Here is a 21,121-nt window from a genome sequence, read left to right on the forward strand (position 1 = left end):
TCCAGATTGCCTGAGTGAATGTCTGGAGGTGTAGGCACCTCGGAATGATTGTGTTAAGCTAGCACTAAGTCCCTCCCCCATCCACCTTTATTCTTTTCTTCACAATAAGGCTTTCAAATAAGTCATGGTTGTACGGCAGTGAAGCATTGGTGTTGAACACTGATGTCATGCTGTCGTTGATGATGACGATGATGATGACGCTGTATGATGACATGATGATTGGTCTGAGCAACAGTTCACTGCCGAAGCGTATTCTTGAATGAGCGGCACTGATTGAGGTTGCCAGTTTCACTTTTATCTCTTCCAAACACTTATTTTCGAACGATAGCATAATGTAGATGGACGGGTGTCCACCTTCTGTTATCACAAATCTCCTTGGATATCGGGTTACATCAGGGCCCTTGCAAATGCGTCAATTCTGCATTAAGTATGTCATCTACGAAAGTCCTGAGGACATTATTTCTTATAAACTTGACAAGATCCTTTTGTTTCGTGTCCACAAAGCTGTGGGCACGGGTGTATTGGCCAGACCACATTGATTTCCGTAATGTAACATTTGGTAACTGAATCGCCTTGCTGTCCCCGTCTTTCAAGGCGAGCATGCCAAGTAAGCCGAGTTAAATGATGTGATGTGACATTTGTGGATGATAAGAATATCATAAACATAGCGTCCGTACTACTAGTAACCAACCACTTCCTGTTTTCAGCCTACCATATATGACTTTACTAAGGAAAATACCGGTTAAGTGTGGGCCGAGGAGAAAATCCATGACTATTTTATCCTCCTATTTATAGACAGAAACATGGATTAAATACTGTGGGCTGAAAGTGCTTCGTAAAATTGATTTTTTCGGGCACTGTATCGAAATATGTAAACCCCTTATTGAACAGTACAAAAAAATACGCTCAATTATTTCGAACAGCAACACATTGGTAAAGAAGATGACACCTCCAGACAGCACATACGTCTAGCAACGACAGTTACATTCTGGACAGAATCAATGAACGTGAAAGTGTCACGAGGACCGTGGGCTCATAACTGTTTCTGGATGAACTGTAGCAGCTGCTAGAGCTGGCGTGCAGCCTAATGATGCGTGATAAACTCATCAAATATATGGATAACCCCGTTTGTGTATTGTTGGAACCCGCACATATAATGGATACACATACTCGTTGGTTTTGGCTACCCAAACTGTGCACCTGTGATTAATCCTTTGCTCTTAAGTTGTTTTAGGGAGCTGGTTAGCTGCATTTCTGTTCTTTTTTTCCTCGTACTTTTTCGTTGTCCTCGTAAATGTGTGTTCATCAGAGGGCATCATAGACATCAACATAATATGCGGTAGTAAGAAGGACTATTCCAGATTCCTCATCCGGTCGGCTGGTTGTATCTCGTAGATCTCGCACTGTATGTGTATGCTTTGGTGTAATTGGAACTTATGGAGTGCGTGGCTTCCACGGTAACGATAGCGAATGTTAAACAACTCCGTCTTAAATTAATATAACGTGCCATTTAACGCAGGTACAAGTTGAATGATTTGGATGAACAGATCTTCAAACTGGGTTTGAAGCCCGAGGTACACAAGACTTCGGGCCTAACAAGAACACTTCAAGAAACGTAACATCGTCTTACGCAACACTCGTTGCTTCGTCTCTGTCTTTTGTCTAACTGCTTAAGTCAAATCGGAATAAACCAAAAGATGGTTTTCCGCAGCTTTTTTATTGGGTCCAAACGAATGGATCATAATTCCCGTCTGACCAGATTGTTCGTTAAGTAATTGAGTCCAGTTACTACAAAGAACTGTCAACAACAGCTGCCGATTGCACTTTGTCCGTAGAAACCAATTTCTTAAATCATCTTATCCAAATTGTCATAAATCATGTCATAAATCATGTTTACTCCATCTGACTATGAATCTTAGTCAAGGACACATTCCCCAGCCCATATATGCATTTCAGAATAAATGGAGTGGGACTATGAATGGTTTTCTATCTTCATCGGCTACTCTGTGGCAGATCCCGTTTAAATAATACGTGCAATGCACATGAAACACACAGCTACGCGGACCTACGACCAAGGGACGCATAAATGTACGCGGACACGTGTAAGGAAAATCTATCACAGTCAGGAGTAGTAGAGGAGGCAGTACAAAAAAAGAGTTGTGATGGCCGGGAAAGCTGGAGTACATACACAAGTCGCTCTTCGTAGAATGACTGAATAAACTTTAACATGCAATTCCAGGTATCTAGTTATCTTTCATAAGCGCACTTCAGTATGAATTCACGAAAAATGTTACCTCCTCGTCAGTGACCCAATGGAATCGTCATCATAACAGAAAGTGAGCGAGCCATTTACTTATTGTCATTGTTCGGTGCAAAGATGGTACATACTAGGAGTAACCAGTGCTTCTTATACTGATCATCAGTCACGGTAAAACTTCGGTCCTACAAATGTTCGAAGGATAGTAGTTCAGTGCTCCGAAATCGAAGATTTATCACGCAAGTGGGACTTAAAGAAGCTGAAAATATTCGTGCAAAATAATATGAAATGGCATTTGTAATGCCATACCTTTGGTAAAAAATAGTGGGTGAGTGGTCATTTGTCATTTTTGCGCACCCCAACTAGGTTTCTGTTCTGTGTCGTCTCTGAACATTCCCCTTTCAGTTCAAGAAGTAGTGCATGATGTGGAGGGTTCCTCATACCTCGGTAACTATATTTTACTGATGAAAACAGTTTACAAATCGCAAAGACCCAGATCAAGCTTACTGACTGGCGTCTGTTGTGATGCCAAGAGCCATATTACTAAATATCAAGGCAGTGTGCCTGTCACGGGACAGGCTCTCTGATAACTCTCGGTTTCTAAGAATTGCTGGTTTCGGAAAGCATCAACGAGTGAGCAATGAGGCAATTACAAAACGCGTTTTGGTTACGCAGAAGGCACCTCATTCTCGGATAACCTCCAGCAAAATCAACCGCAATAACTCGGCCGTACGCTACGCATGCCAGACAATCATCTGCAGGGATAAGTACTGTTCTCTATGCCTCCAAATGAATGGCGTAAGCTTCAAGGTGAACAACGCTGAACTGCGAAAATTTTATGAAACAGATAATGAGGGGTTGCTGGTCCCGCTCACCTTCCAGGATTATAATCTTGCACGTTAACTGCTACTGGCTAGAAACATTGAAAGAAATGGCGCTAATAGACGTCAGTGACTTTCTTGATGCCGGTTTTTCTCCAGTGGAGCGACAGTGAAGCGTTAGTGCCAATAGTGGTGTTGCTTTCCTTGATGATATCAAAGTCCCTATGGACAGACAACGTTTGTTCCACAAACAAATAGTGAACTTGTTTAATTCTTGACTGCTGACATCAAATGACTCGCTACCTGATGCCTAACACTCATCGGTTGAGAAACCATACTTTAGTGATTAGACGATTACTCAAGGACGACGATCAGAAAAGCAAATCTGCGATCGGATCTACAAAAACCCAACCACAGAAGGGTATTCTTTACCATGGCCGATCCTAATTCGTCCCTGTTAGATGATCATCTAAAGCGCGTATTTGAAGGCTAAAAAATCAACAACTCATCATTCTATCATCAGTGAACTCTTTTCGAGGACGACAAACGCGAACGAAGTCAGATTGCCACCAGCTTCTTGTTATGACCATCTACCTTACAAACCGTTGGCTTAAAAAAATCAAATGAACAGACCGTGAAAACTGCAACAAAAAAATCTGCGTAAGCCAGAAAGCAACATTTTGAGACCATCTTTTTCCGCAGAATAAGACGAAGAACTTCTGTGCTTCGCTCATTCAGATGACACGCTGCGGCGGTTGCGAAGATCCCACTGAATCACATCAAAAGCAAAAAGTTTCGTGAATCAAAATGGTGAAGGTAAAACAGAACAAACACTAAAAACGCTTAGTTTCTTTGGGGTCACGCGCTGATGATAACTCCCTGATTCCTGTTGAAACTTTTGTAAGTTGATTGTTGAGCTTGGAAAGCCGATCAACGAACACCCGACCAACGGTCAACGACACAAAAAAACTGAGTGTATTCAGAAACATAGAACGTAAGTCTGTTTAGAAAGGTGTGGAAATTTCCTAATACATTTATTCTTTATGCAAAAGAGTGAAACTAATGTCATGGTCCGTTTTAGAATTTTCTGAAAGAGTGAACTACCAACCAGGAAAACGTCAGACACGATTATCTGCATGCCAACTAGCTGATAGACAGTTAAATGCCAACCAGTTTTTACCAAAAAATTTTCCCTCTGTATGTCCACCTTGGGGGCAGCAACAAATGCATACCCAGGCCATCAAATCGAGTCTACTGCAACCCCAAACCAACCCTTGTCAGAAATGAATTTTGACATTTCAACTTTTATGTCAGCGGCCCAGAATTGATTGAACCCCTTTCAACGTGTCAACCCGAAGGTACAAACTAACATGAGTTTTACAATATTCGGTTGCGAATTCGAAAACTCAGTAGGTTTATCTGCTTATTCGTTGCTCTTCGCGTTATGTGAACTCAGAAAGTCTAATGCTCCAGTCAACCCAATTGCTGTTCGCTTGGCTACTGATCGACAGGACATGAAACCTATCTGAAGTTTGCTAAACAGAACTGACCATATGATTTATTTGGCCACCGAGTGTTAGCGTAGTCTAAAGAACTTCCAGAGACGCCGCGAATACGCCGTGTGCCATGCAGTGCCTGTCCAGAAACGGAAATGTTAAATATGGTTAGCACTTCCTACATGTAATATTTATTTCGGAGTTAGTTTCAGAGTCACTGATAAGGTTACTTTGGTTACACAAGTCTGTAGATTTGTGCTAGAAAACGTTTAAGAGGTCCGGCAATCCGGTAACATATTCTGCAACATATTCTAAGTACTAATGTAACGCTGATTCTACTGATGGGGAGGCACGCGAGTAGTATGTGTTGTTCGTGGAATTTCGCTTTGCGTCTCCTGAAAAGGGGAGATCTGTTGCTGAATTTGTGGAGTCGCTTTGTACCGTTTGCTGGAATTTGAGCGATGAATGATTGGAGTCAATGAATATCCAGGAAAGTTCAAGAAGGTGCGTTCAGGAAAAGACAGATGTCCAGTTTTTGTAAATAAGATAAAAATGCGAGTTTTTCTTCCATGTCCAGTGGTCTGTAATCGGTCAGTTGATATTTCCTAATAAATAACTCGCAATGAAGACCTTCTTCCTTTCACTGAGACCTGTTATTCATGACGGCTGGCATTAATCAAGTGGCAGAATTTAATGCAACTAAAGGATTGCTAGCCAGCAAGCTGCCTGGCTCACTTGTTGGACGGACGGACGGAAGGACGGATAGATGGATGGATGGATGGATGGCTGGATGGATGGATGGATGGATGGATAGATAGATAGATAGATAGATAGATAGATAGATAGATAGATAGATAGATAGATAGATAGATAGATAGATAGATAGATAGATAGATAGGAAGATAGATAGATAAATAGCTGCTCCATGTTTGTCTCATTGCGCGTGACACCTTCATAGTTAACCTGCCCATGGTATGCACTGCTCTCAAGCTGTTCATGTGCCATGCCTTCATGGGGACTATCCTGACCTATTTTTCCATTATACCAGGCTTGTTTTCATAAAGTGAATTACACGGCAGTGCATCGGCTTATTAGTAGCTTATTAGTGTTCATCAAATTCTGATACCTGTGTTGTTGAAGCTGGAACTTTTACTGAGCTTTACTTGAACAGGCCAGTGAAGCAGTCGTAATGTCTCTTCTATTGGATTATTCATTTGACAGAATTCTGGCTGTCAGTCTGCTTGTTCTGTTGATTTGGGAGGATTGCAAAATACACGACGGCCACCGATTCTACCTTTCTACATCAGTATTTTGCAGTCCTCGTAGCCACACCTCCTAATTAATTCCTATACATTCTAGCTAGAAGCACTTCATTCGCAGTCAAATAACTGGCTGAATGCTCGTAACTGCTCACATCTATAGATTCCTACCCGCTTTTACCTTTATCACACCTTACCACGAAAACCCTCGAACAGACAACGTAAGTATACAAGACATAAGTGAAGGCACTGACTGTACAGCATTTTAATCATCTGGACGAAGTTCGAGTTCCGCAGCAGTTACTGGTGCTGGTTGCGGTGCTGTGAAGCTGAGAGCTCTTTACTCGCCTGGATACCAGACTGTGTATAGCCCTACTGTCCAACTTTATAAGAACTCGTGCTGATAGCTCATTAGGAGATACGTGTATTCAGAACTAAACAACAACTTGTCCATTACGAGACCTTCAGGGCAGCTGAAGAGTTCCAAGTATAAACAAATCACCTTAGTCCGTCAGGGTAACGCTCTATCGGTATGTAATCATAGCGAAACTTTATACGGTTGGTTAAAACCTTTTGATCTGCGCACTAACTATCAGTCTTCCACTACCTCACTCGTGCCGTTGAGGCAAATTGATTACGGAGCAATCATATATCGATACTTGCTTACCGATTATTCCGGAATACCAAATTGACTGATCTTCCGACATAAACTGCTAGTCAAGGGACGTTGCTCAAACTACAGCTTAAACAAAATTGCCACAACAATGAATGGAAGCTATCGATAAGCTCCCTTTACGGCGTTTATCAAAGAAATACTGCCTTCAATACCGACTCATGATGACGCATATTTCGTGAAGGACAGTTCAGCACATGATAACTAGTGGGTAAGCTTAAAACAGCCAAATTGACTGCCACTATATCTGCACAACTCCCTGACTGGGGCCCACATAACACCACTCTCACGTTTTTAGAAACCCTACACTATATTCCACGTGAACTATGATGCTTACAAATATGTTGCTACTTTCAAGGCGGACTGAGTAGCTAAAAGCCGTTCGCTGGTGTGCCTCGTACTCATGTTTTGTAAGGTTTCCAAGAATGGTGGATCAGTCATTCTGATAGAGTCTTACCCCAGTATGATGCTTGAATATACTTATTTCATTGAGTTAGAATAGTGTGCATGACGTATAAATCGTCTTCCCCCGAGATACGTGGCCTTTTTCCACGAAGCATCCACTATTCGTTTGTGATTTCAGCCTCTGGCAGGGCGTTCGTAATAGTTGTACGACAGGTGGGCACCAGTATTTGGTTGTCCTGTGTTGTTGTCGACGGTGATACTGATGTGTATGATTGAACTTGTCCATGTTAATTAAAGTTAATTTAGCCGTCTCGGTAGTGTACCTACCGTATTTTTGGTGGATTATAATAAAGCGTCGAGCTGCGTCACGTAACAGGTGTGCATTTTCCTCCTGCAAACACGTTTTACACACACCAGAAGTTTGATCAGGAAAACGATTTTGACAAACTCGCAGTCTAATTTTTCAAGAGAATTTGACGCGTTTTCCTGATTCTCTATAACGTTGATCTAATCTGGTACGTTCATTTGTTGTTAACTCGTCTTGCGCAGATTCAAGATGAACGGTGAACCGTTTTCAAAAGCGCGTTTTCGATCGGTGTATACAGTGAACTTTCTGCATTTCTTTAATTCGAATGGCTGTATTCAGTGATCCGACGTATACATAACATTTTCCAATAACCTCCTGAGTAAGTGTATGAATACTAACCTCTGGCTCATGATTCAGCTTCCAAACTCGAGTATTTACTGATTTGCATTATAACGAGGTTCTTATGCGGTAACTATATCCGAACAGTTTATATGTGTATAGTGACTACGGAGTTCATCAGCTTGCCGTTTTTAGCGAGTTTGGGTGGGGTATTACCAATATCAGCATACTGAAGAACGAAAAATAAAGATTTAATGTAAAGTGCAGTAATCAAGTAAGTAAAGCAGTGGGCGGATGGAATATTATTCCGTTCAGTAGAAACATACAGTGGCTAGTTCATTTATGACGTGGGCTTAATTTTTTTTTTGCACCATAGACCAGAATCACGCAACTGCGTGGCGATCAGTTTGGCGAACTATTTTCCACTGGTTTAGAGAAATCTGGTGAATGCTTTTAAATAATCCTTTATAGCTTATCAGAGTTTATATGGCTAATGAGTGGTTTAAATCTGCGCTACAGCCTTATGTCACAACTCCCGTTCCGAATGACTCATCACGTGCTCGTTACCTCTTGGTTCGACAAATGTAGTTGGAGAAAACGGCTAAGCAAAATAGTAGACCGTCATCGAGAAGCCGAGGTGAGTCGAATTGTCTTAAGAGTTTGCAATAGGCGTCAGAGAGATGCGGAACGAAAGTTACATTTCAGCATAATTTAATATCGCTTGGAGCGACAACCATATAAACCATGAGAGATTCCATATTAAGTCTCCTCAAACGTGAATCTGCAGAATAGTCAATATTTTGTTCATGGTCATGTGCTCTTCCGCATTGGTGTTATTTATGAGTATCCTCTGGCGAAGCGGCCCGTTCCGGAAATTCGTTTGATAATTTCAAATTTGTTTCTGCGATACCAGGCAAGTACTTTTCTCTACACTCATACACTAGACAGAGAAATAACCTTTGATCGCCTCGTAGATCAACGAAGCTGTTGGAGGTTTGCATCGCCCAATTCAGTCCCATCATATATCAGCGTTCGTCTGCAGAACTGTACAATGTTATTCCTAAAAGAAGATCATTCTCTAGAATATCAACAGGATTTCTTTGGTCAGAAAACTCAGTGTGACATTTGATGGTAGCTTATGTTTTGCTTCATTGTACTTCCCTCATGCCATATCGCTTGTGCCTCCTAAATGAGATTTGTGTTCAGAATTGCAAAATACGTGGTAATAATGAGGATATTCTCACTAAAATCGATGTTACTGTTTGGAATTTGGCTTGTGATGTAAACGGCTAAATAGGGGAACAAGTACCGATTTTCACTTCCGATTTCTAACCCTGATTTTTATCTCCATATATCATATTTTCTTTAGCATTATTTGCGCACGTTTAACTGTGACTTGCTCGTACTTGCGAGATATTTCCACAATTGCAATAGTTTTGCTGATGGCTTCATAAAGATAACACAGCCAGACCAACGTTGCTCATGAGGTACCCCCACTAAGTGCTTAAGAACAAAAAAACGGAATCCTTCATAAAAACAAAAGGAAATTAAGTTAACCGTTGCGTCGCTGTTATACAGTATGTTAAGGTATGGCAGTAATCTGAAGCATTCTTGCTGTAATGCACGTGTATTCTTTGGTACAACCCTAGTCAGTTTACTCAGAAAGTCCGCCGCAAATTAGATCGGCTTTCCCCTAGAAGAATGTTGGTGAACAATGGTTGCTGGCCTGCTCATCTCAGCCATCAGTTGACTGAATTTGCAGGAACAACTCAAACATTCGAATAATTTATGCTTTTCCTGGAAACAGAGACTGTCAGTCATTCATTTAAGAGACTAAGTAAACAATTCCCCCTGGCTCCGTCCGATCCATCAAGCTACTAGGTGATTTTATCTCTTTGAGCTAAAACCCACAGCAATGATCTATGATGACAAAAGTCTGGCAACAATGAAAATTTACTTTTCGTCATCGTGATCTCCCACACCAACGAGGATATTATAGTGTGCAATTAAAGTCAAATTACGTTGAAAACGCTGAAATGGCTAAGTGCTTTATTATCGTTCACTGTCACCAGCTTTGTGCACACCGTAAATTTCCAAAACGTTCGAAGCCGCAATCTCGAACATTAATTGCTGAACATGATTCCATCACAATTAGGTACGATATAGTGTCATCGTCGTCAGATGTTGCGTATGGATAATAAAAACGGAACACATTGCAACCGGTTTTCACAGGCATCTGGGTGCAACTAATGAAGCAATAAACCACTCTGGAATGCCAGTTACATTTTTTGAAAAATGGAACTTGTGATTGTTTCAATATTTTCCTAAGTACAGTTTGGCCCGACAGAAGTGGACAAAAAAGCATTCCGTATTAGTCTAAAATCACTTCTAATTAAGCCTATCATGATCTCCGTGGTTAGACACGATGGACCTGCATGTCCACACCGGCAAACAACATCAACCCCGTCAAGTTCAACTAATGGTTGTTGTCAGTTCAAATCATAAGGGGGATAGACTTTGATCTATGACATCTGATATAGACTTGAACAGAGATCCTGTTACAGAATAAACCGTCGGGCATCACAGAAGATTAGGTGATCCAGCGTTCATTCAGTGATTCTTTGAAATTCATTTGGCTAGCATTTAAGTTATCCTATTCCCCACGCTACTTTATCGCCAATGACTTTAAGAGAAAAATTTAGGCTGATTGATGGACTCTATCAAGTGTAACTGATTAGTTGTCTCCCTAGTGTTTCGAACACCGAAAACTAACAATTAGAGATGCCAAAAGTTCCCGATTATCTGCGACTAGTTCAAACAGGCTAACAGCTTCACTATTTGGACCCCCCAAATAAAAGTGTGCTTTCCCGGAAAGTCATGCTGAAACCGCATGACGGTATTCAAGAGGCATTTTTGTCACCCCTAAACTAGTGCTTGCGTCAATGAAAAAACCGTAGTGCGGTCCAAAATTTATGTACGAAACGATTTGTTACAAGAATTACGACTGACTTATCAACGCGAGCCGTCAAGAATATAAATGTTAAACATTTTTAAAACTTTCATCCGACCACATAATTCTACGATACCACCACTTGCAATGACCATCGATACTAGATAAAACAAGAGAGAAATCAGCATGAGAATGCCCCCAATGGTGGCATAACTTCCAGTTGTAAATACGCTCCACAATTGTATTCAAAGACAGACTCATGGTGATTAAATAAGTGTAGCGATTTGCTGCACTTATAAAGAAAAGTCCTTGAGAACTTATGTGAAGCTGTAGTTTATTCTCAAGATTGTACCAGCGAGTAGAAAGGCTATTCCAAACCCCGAAATGTAGGAAATCTCACTAGTTTTACTTCATTATCATCCTGATGCGAGAAGAACCACCTTTTGATCGCCTGCGAAAAACTCTAGATCACCTACTGAGCGGTTTGTGATTGATTTAAACATTTCGGCTGAAGCATAGTGTGTATGGAAGGTCGTGAAAAAGCCTAACCTGAGAGGCTGTATAGTGTCAGCTGCACGTAGGATATCAACCGCGAACAAATTATGATAGTTCTAGCAAGTGCAATTCATCACCAGTAAATTGTGTTATTGTGGACTAATCCGCTTGTACTGCATCGGGTTATCCAAGTCAGTCAGCAAGGAGCATGCACGCTAAAGTGTATATGACAGCGGCATTGTGGGGTTTACACCAGGTATGGTCGACAAACAAAAAAGGATTGTTAAGAATCTTTGTAGATTAACAGCTTTAATTCAGAACTCGAGGCCCCCAAGAGGCAGTGCACGGGATCTCATAATACGATTTATCGGGCGAAGAATTCAATTTTATGGTTCAGCTGATTTGCACCATTGTGTGGAAAAAAACTCCTTAACGGTTTTTCCCTTTCTTGAACCTGGATGAGCCATCATACGTCAGGTAGAAGAAAAATCTAAGTGTACTGTGGAAAGCTGAATGCAACACAGTAGTCAATGTTGTGCATGCTTCATGCTACGAAGCCTGTACTACTGTGGACCAGCTGGAATTATGTGTGCCTTCTGTCAGACACCCATTCGGTATTCAGAGTCTATGCGGCATTATAAGGAGCTAGGCGCTGTTTGATTCCACGGCTTCATAATGCTTTTTGGCGAACGAAACCTTCGGTAATTCTTTTTGACTGAATATACAGGTGCAAAACTGGCTAAAAAGAACTACTGAAAGTGTCGCCCAGTCCCAGCGTGAGAATGTGTAAAGTCTTAACTAACACATGAGTGAAAAGTTTTCCTTTCAACACATGCACCATTGTGTAACATTTCGTAACGTTTTCAGAAACAGAATTCCGAATGTCACATTCCCCTCATCAGTATTTTGATGATTGTCACTGTTTCCACGGACGCAGACAAAAGTTAACCATCGACCCCAACCAACATCGACCACACCATTGCCTTCTAACAAAAATGCCCCATACGGCCAAGTCATTCAGTCGGTATCAACGGCCAGACCCTTGAAAACTAATATTTCCTCCTTTCGACCGTCCCTGTTTCTCTATTTTGAATTTACCGTCTCGCTACTTAATCATGACATTCACTCTTTTGAGCTCAAACATCGAAACTGGTATCGGATGTCTCATTCCGAAAAACTCAATCACCATGCAAAACTTGCGAAGTGTTTTTCACACTTGGGTCCCATTATAAGGTCCTCCTTTCAAATGCTTGGTTTATTGTAGACAGTTTTTCAAAACTCAACCCCCACGTCATTCCCATATATTTGAAGGAATTCTACTGAAGCAACAACCACCTTCCCATTATCTGTCTATTTGCATAGTCTAAAACTATCCACCCACGCACTCTAAACGGTTAGACACAAATAAAGTATGCCGCCTACGTAAAGCAATGATGTGTCATCCTTCCGATATATCAATTACAACAGAATCGTAGTTCGCCTCTGGAGTATTCACCTCTCCCTTCCTCATTACAATCCGCCTCAGTGTGCTCACACTAGTGGCTGTGGTATTGGGCTCCTGATATAGATTGCGTCCCTTGTAGTTTCATCTCCACTTCTCACTCTTTCAACGGGCCAAGTAAATTCTCATGGCAATATATTTCTGTCCCGAAAACATCATGGAATGTGTGTCCCATTCACCTAGAAAGACCACCCTCATTCGGGCAATTGTAATAGTCTCTCAACTCTTTTATACCGGAAATCACTCCGGCAAACTCACTATGCCTGACTTCTCATGGTTATTTACCCAATTTCATTGCTATAATGACGGAATCACTTACCCAACACTACGAATCCTACACAACAAATATTTCCTAATTTTTCCCATACTTGAACCATAGTGGACCCCTTCCAGATTGCATCCAAAAATAATCAATTCCAAGTTGAACTCACTTCCACAACAATAACTCGGAGCACATAACGCAGAATTTCACTAACTTACACCAGCTTACACTAGACTTAACTGCGCTCACCGGACCAGGTAAGAACCCTGTTTTCCCCACCGCGCTTTCGACCATGTCCATATCCTTAATCATTTTTGTCCAGATTGGGATGACATACTCAACCTCTTTACAAATACTTTAACCTGCTCTAGGAAGTGTTTGTTTTTCTCGGAAATGGTCTTATCCCATTTCCACCAGCAATATATAAGACCGCTTACTGACTGAACCATCAACCCAGACCACTGTACCAAGGATTTTGAGGACAGGTATAATCAACTATCATATAATGCTCAATACGAAACCTTCTACTTAGCTTTTCAGAATACCATGCAACCATGCACCTAGTCATTTTCGCTTGTGAACATGACTATGTTATACTTGTAGCAGTTCTGGATAGTTGAAGAATATGAGGTCTGATTGGCTGTGCTTAGCGGTAAAAAACATTTGGCCATTATCAGAATTCAAGCTCTTTTCCGTTGTCGCCAGCGGTTTCTCAATCTAACCCCGTAAGTCCAATTGAAATATTTTCGCTTCTTTTTGCACTTAATTACTGCTCCACTCTCTATTCCGCTATTCCCGGATTTATCATGTCTTCATCCGTTACTTCCTTTAACACTGCCTCATTATCTGGCACATGCGGAAATTCTGGAAGGTGGCTCCACGAGCCTTTTGGAGAGAGTCTTTTTCAAGCTCACTTTACCCGTTCATTCATGCTTCCCAAGGTGCAAACTAACAAAGTTTTATCGTACGTAATAACGTTAAATAAAAACCTCTCCTTCTGTCGTTCACTCTAGTGTAATTAGGGCTCTTGCAAAAAACTCATTGGATAACATTTTTCACACTTTCCACGAATTATTCAGCCAACCTAAAAGCACTCATACAGAACAACCTCTCAGTTGAGCTGATGGCTCAGAACAGTCAAACTATTTTCAGATCCCTTCTATGGCTCCGTTTTTGTGTGAAAATTACAGACCCAATCGTAGAACCCATACTACCTACAGCTTTTAGAGAGGGACTGACTAAAGTTGACTTCCTGTGCGTGCCCATATCAGGAGGCTCGAACACCACCAATTGCTGATCCAGCTGAGTAATCCACTGTTTAACTCCTCTCCACTTCTAATTAGCGCCACCTACTCCAGCCAGACTAAACTCCAACTATGAAAGCGATATCTATGATACAGTGCCCGAATTCATTTTACAGCCTCAGAAGACAAGCTGTCAGCAAAACCACTTCACTGGTTGAATTCAATGCCAAAAGCTGGAATCGCTGAAACTGCTTGCTCCACCCATACCCACGACCACAAGATCGCATCCAGATTCATTTCTAGTTTCTACACTTCTAATACAGCGGTTGAGTAAATCACTCACAAAGTTGCTGTAAATGCTTTGATAGTCCATGGTCGGCTTTCTCTTTTAGTGCTCATCAGGTAGGTACAGTTCCAGCTTTTCCGTCAAATTTATCTTCTCCTCGGAACAAAATTGCAAAAGATTCTACAAATTTACCCATTAATATACCAATTCGGTTTTCATTTGCAGTTAAACTCTGCTTACTAAGCATTACCACTTATCATGGCCTACTTCTCCAGCCTTTGTTTTGAAGTTGGTTCTAAAAACTAGCTCTCACGATTCGGAGCAAAGTTTTTTGTGATGCTCATAATCAACTTCAAAGCCAAATTGTGAGTACACTTACGGGTTTACAGTTCAGCTTTCAGTTCATATACTCTTTTACTATCCATTCAGATGCGCACGTCTCTATTTGTGAGGTCTTATCAACATCACCTTATGTGCAAACTCTACTTTTGTTATTTTCCTAGTTTCTTATCTGCTACTGTATGTAACGTACCAAGGTCACCTTTGTAGACTGGCCATGCCTCTGTCATCTTAAGACGACAAAAATTCTCATCTATAACGGATTTTTTGCAACTTTTATGCTTACTATTTGCTGTTTCGAAATTGAAAACTCAACAAGACAACAGATCATATCTCAACAACACGGCCTGAAACCGCCTGTTATACCGCCTTCGTATAATCTGCTCTTGTAATCTGTACGCGTAGATTGTCACCCCAAACAGCAAGAGGTGAGTAATATTTGTAACTCAGATCATACCCAAAGTTTGTAGTTCGTTCACACTGAACTTAGAATTTTTGTTTTGACAGCTAACAAGTCCTTTACCAGATTCCATCAGTTTACAGGAAGCATGCTTGCAGCATAAAGGTGTCAGCGTTTTGTCCATCGTGTGAATTCACCAATGGAGCTAAAAGACTAAAACATACAATAAGTGGAGGCATGTGGTGATCAAGTGCATCAGCAAACCAACCGGATCTTATACAACCCTTTGTGTAGAAAACCAGTTGTGAATTGCGAAAAGTTGTAGGTTCAGGCGGGAATATAGGCACCAGCTCACAGAGCCTGTAAAATCGTCATCCATTCGTAGATGTCATATTTCTGCAGTAAATTCCAAAGATGACGAATTATCCAAATTGGTAGACCTGGAATACATATTATAAATCAAATCAATCTTCGATAATTGCTCAAGGTATATATGACGGTGCTACGTCCCCAACTCTAATTCTTTCAAGGAACGACGCTGAGAATTAGGACAACGCGTTGGAATTAAGGCATACTTTTATAAAATAAATGCGTCAGCATAAAACATTTTGAGCTTATCCCCGATGCATTAAGATTTTCCGGTCATCCCAATAAAAATTATAAACGTTGTTCACATGCACTACACATAATATGATCTACAAGGCATAGTCCCTTCTAAATTGCTAGGCAACTGGAGGATGATATTTACCCCTAGCACAAAGTAGTGTGATAGTAGAAAACAAATTATGATGAAACCAACCCTTAAAACACTTTGCCATCTAACTTGTAGAATCCATCCGGCTACAATGAAAAATGGTATATACATCCCACTGTTTCACTATTCTGCCTGGCGTGCTTCAGTTAAATGAAGCTGGTGTGGTACCTAAGGTCATTCAGCAGTTTCATCTGTGCAGCCCACATAGCACAGCTCAGCCATAGTAGTATTCTAATTAGAACATTTAGCTGTCAGGTCATATGGTGGCATCTAATGCGACGTGTCTTCGTAGTTTTATATTCTAAACCAGTTAGCTGTTTTTCGCCAACCAGTTTCATGTTTTAGATGGAACCATACTTTTGGGTGATTCATTTATTGTAGCTCAAACATGCTAAAATACTGATCCTGTCGGCATACCGGCTGCGTCCCGCGCGCACTTCAAATGTAACCTGTCAAAATTTCCATCGGGCTCTTTGTCTGTTCTTTAAATTTGACAATTAGTTGTACGGAGTTATCATCATAAGTTTCTAATACTCGAAAAAACCTCCAAACGCCACCACCTATGGGGAAACTAACAAGACAAATCAAAGTCCAAGCTTTAGAATTTGAGGCCAAATGGTTTATAATATTGCACTATGCTGAAGCCAATCTTAATATTCAAATTTTTCTCAGTGTGCCGTAAGACAATATGTTGCTCCACACAGCGTTCGTTAAGGGCTGACGAAAACCGCGACAGTTGTGCAACCAGGAAGTATTGACAGAATTGTTTCGACAGCCTGATGCATGAAATAATCTCTTGTTGCACGTGGAGTTGAAGAACATCATAAAGCAAAGTATCTCTGATTCCGTTTAGGTTGGTTATTCGCTTCATTGTACTGAAAGATGAATGTCAAACATGCTTAGTTAATTCAAAAGTGAGTCTATAGCTCCACTTCCTGCTTCATTTTCAAGTTGAAGAAAGGTTTTAAACCCGTATTTTGCCGTCACACTAACCTCATGCAGTGAAAACGGCAGTTTTTAATAGCATAATAACCCAGAGATTCAGCTGTGTTATAGGTGAGTCTCCCACAAAACAAAATTAGTTTGCAAATGAGTGTATTTCACTAGACATATTGTCGTTTCAACACTTGCGGTAACGACCGAGAATTATTGGACCCATCCGTCGGGAAAGCAACTAATCAGCTGCAATGAATTCGGCTCTCCCTTTTGAGATTATTTCAGCTTGGCGTCTCCAGCTGTTAGGAGCACGCTGGTTATCTCCAGTAGACAGAGTCCATAATGATGCCAATCTTGTAGATAATGTCCTGCAATCATGGCCTTTCGACGGGTTGTAGCTGTTGGTAGTCTGAATTGAAACAGAGATGCAGATAACGGAGAAAAAAGGTAGTTAAATTAGAAAGCTCGGCCAACAGACCTATGAATAGTACTGGTAACCAAAAGATTTGTGACCTAATTGTGACACAATCAGCTAATATTGAAAGACACCTCAGTCGGCTGACAACAAGTCTTGATAAGACTCTGTAAACGAACAGAATCCGGTTCCCACAATTGCAACTAGGATAGCTTCCTGGCAGTCTAATTATTAACGGACAATAAGCTGTCGCAATTACTGTGTTTATTTCGTGTGTGTGTTTAATTTTGTTTGGGTATAAAGTATATCAATGGGGTTTACGTAGGTCTCTACGGAGCTGAACGCCGCATGTCAGCTTCTACACCACTGCGACATCATTTTACGGAGGCCGAAGGTAGATTTACGGGCTTCTTCACGGGGCTGCGGTCACCCACAATTGAAACATGTGGGAGGAATGGCGAAGTAACGAAGTCCCCTCAACTGGAATCCAGCGAAGTTAAGTAAAACTATCCAATTCCTTTTTCAAATTGATTGGTGTGGGAAACACGGAGTGCCATGCTGTGACTTTTTGTCTGTTGATGCCATTCGCTAGGCTGCAGAAGCTGAACGATTCAAAATAAGCCGACAATTCCGTCCTCTTAAACGGTTTTGTGCATCACTTTATCTCACTTTCAGGTCATTATAGCTCGTTTTGCAACCCCAAAAAGCCTGATGTCATTCAAAGAGTTGAACCTTGCGCTACTTACAATGACGGCGGTAAACCACAGCCTGCAAAAGACGATTGAACTACGTTCCTGTATAATTTTTGGCGGAGGTGTTGGGGAAGAGCTCTCTCTATAAACCACATAACCCAAGACAAGATGTGATACCCGAAATACTTCTGAATTCAGAGGGATATTTCCCTACAACAGCAACATTGGTTATGCTGTCTGCTAAAGATGTCAGATTTACGTCAAATTTGCTCAAAAGCTAACAGTAGTTCACAGGTACTATTCGCGTCGTGTTGCCCAAACATAGTCATATTACGCATGCAATCCTTTATCCAGGTAACTTCACAATCAAAAATCTGATTATGCCATAGCGTCTACAGCATTTGGGTTATGTAATCTGGATAAGTATGCAAAGAAAGCCAGGAACAAAGTTGTTCGAACTCACCGGTAGGGGCTTAAAAAGGGATGATTTGCTCAACCAATGACCTCGAGAAAGGCAACGAAGCACATATCAGTAGGCTTATTCAGGGTACGTGCATCAATTCTACCTGAACGGTAACAGAAACCTGTAGACTGCACATGTTCGAAGAGAGTAGGAAAAGCGTGTGGTTCCATTTTTATTGTGCCATGTATACCTCTATATTACACCTATTAAATAATTTGTCTAGGCAATTGCTATTTTGATATTAATTCAAATTTGTCCGTTCTCCTCTCTTCTTGGAGGTACATCCGCTTTCTGAGCGCGTTCTTGAGGAATATTCATCTGGAAACCCTTATTTAGCGAAAAGACCGTATTCATCCTAAATCTGCGTTTCCAGGGAGCTCTTCAGTTCACTCAAGAATTGCTGCCAAAAATGTGTGCTATTTTATTTCCCGAAATGAGGTTGCTTTACGATCTGACAAGCCAATCAGGCCTATGATTTTATGCATTCAGTCAAAAAAACCTGTGGGAGAGAGCCGAATTTGTGAGTGAAAATTCCTTAATAGGAGTGTGTGTCCATGCGTCGACTTTTGCATGATTTCGCATACACTGTATTTGGCAATATAACTGGATTTTTTTATTGCTCTCACTGATTCAGAGATAATTGAATGCATTCGCTTATGTATTTGATACTCCGATAGACCATATGTTTTAGATTCCTATTCATAACTAACCTTAAATAATTTTAGGAACCAAAACAGCTGTGCTTCTTTCTGAGCACGCTACTCTTAATGATCGTAAAAACTCTTCAGCAACCTCCTCCCACTCATCAGCTATGCACAGTCAAGGAGCTTCAGTTAACCTGCCCTTTACTTAGACACCAAACAGCAGACAGTTGGCGAACCAGACTGATTCGCATATGTAGTCGGTGTTGACAAGATATTTAGCTAAAACTCAGCGGAATGTTCAGTTTTTTGCTATCCTTTAGCTGAATTTGCCGGATAAGGCCACTTCATTCTTCATTTAAATGACATATGAGAGACCACAGTACATTTTAGCAACGGTACACCTGCAGAAATTTCCCAAACTTCTCAGAGGAGTAACGCAAAATGTGGAGCTGCTAAACACACTTAGAAATTTTTTTATTCTATAATGATCTACTAAACCATCAAGTTGAAAATCAGACGTCTTAAAAATTCCAACTAAGGTCAGACAAAGCTCAAAAAGTCAAAATTTTGAGGCTGTCGAAGGAGCGGATTTTGCAACACAAATCTAGAAGATATCCCTGAGTTATAAATCACATATTTGGTCATTCAGACAGACAGCTGTGTCCGAAAGTAAGACGTTGGTTTGAGTAGGGTCAAAAAATGTGGAATAGTAACTCTTGAGAAAACAAAGTATGGGGTAATTTTCTGTGGAGGGTTGGTAACAGTTAATGATTTGACCTGAAGTTTGAAAGAGCAAGCGTCCCCTTGAAAACTTACATCGTTTTTATTTCAAAGGTTTATCAAGGGTTTACTGCAGAAAATGTGCGCTGATGATGGCTGTAGTGTATCTTGTCTAGATTTGCCCCTCCAATGGGCTCTATTTGGTTTTTATTACTAAAACCTAATCGTTTTCAGTTTTTTTATCAACATTTACGGAAGTTTTAAGAAATAACCGATAATGTATCATTTTCTATGTAGAACACCGTTAATTCTTTCAAGTTGGAATCGTTTTGAAAATGATCTTTCCCGAGTATTGTATGCCAGTGTTACAGTCGGCCACAATCCATAAGCTCATATAAACTGGATTTGTTTTAAAGCAATTGTGTAGTTCACTTTCGTTTGCTAGGTTCATCCGGTCATCAGTACTTGTACATTTTATAATAAAGCGGCCTGAATGTTTCAGGCCACACCACCGGCCACTTCTACTTCGCTGTTTACTGGGACTTCTACAAGTATTCATCCGAATTTATGATGACTGCGGTGACCGGTAACATAAATGGATGATGCAACTAGCTGCTATCCAAAATGAAGTCTGGTATCTAACATTTTAGACTACTTTCAATGTCCCACTTAGTCTTCCGAGAAATGTTTGAAATGAGTCACTGCGCCTAGCAACAAAAGACTTGACGTTTTTATACTCATCGCCGGTTATGACTGTTTTGCATTTAAACAGAGCCACCAAAATAGTACTTAAAATCTTAAAAGAAGTGTTTTATATCAGAACGCCCTTAGTTTTCTTCAATCTGATTCAGTTATTTGGCAAACAAATTAATCAACATACATAGGCAGGTCACCATCACGTATCAGGCCGCAGCCGAATATAGTTATTATAGAAGATTAACAATGGCCATTGAAATATCTAGAAATAAACCTTGTTGGTAACCAACTGTAACGTCACTTATCCTCTGTGAGGATCATGTTTGAATATATTAGAAGCTGGAGCGTAGCCTTAGGCCTAGGTCTTTCCCAAACTTCATCTGTATGTTGTAAACACATTCAATTAGTTTCACTAATTGAGACAATGGTTATCAACAGATTCCATGCCCAAAATACTGTTTTATTTTCGCCAGTGTGACAGCACTACCACCAACTTGGCGTGGACGAAACAAAAGAGAGCTTTCGTGGTAGTCAACATCTCTGGTTATCTGTGAGCATATCTCAATTAAACATTACTTAACGAGCTACCTTATTACATCTAGGACTCAGCTGACCACTTATGGGATCAGAATTTCACCAAAGGATTACTGTTACTTTCCCCAGAATGCACTCAAAACGCTTCATTAGAATGCAAACGTATCGCATCAAAATGTCATAACTGTGGCAGTAAAACTGTCTGGTCTGATGACAGCAAACAGATAATATCA

Source organism: Opisthorchis viverrini (genome assembly GCF_000715545.1).
Source record: "Opisthorchis viverrini unplaced genomic scaffold opera_v5_46, whole genome shotgun sequence".
Taxonomy (NCBI): Eukaryota; Metazoa; Platyhelminthes; class Trematoda; order Opisthorchiida; family Opisthorchiidae; genus Opisthorchis; species Opisthorchis viverrini.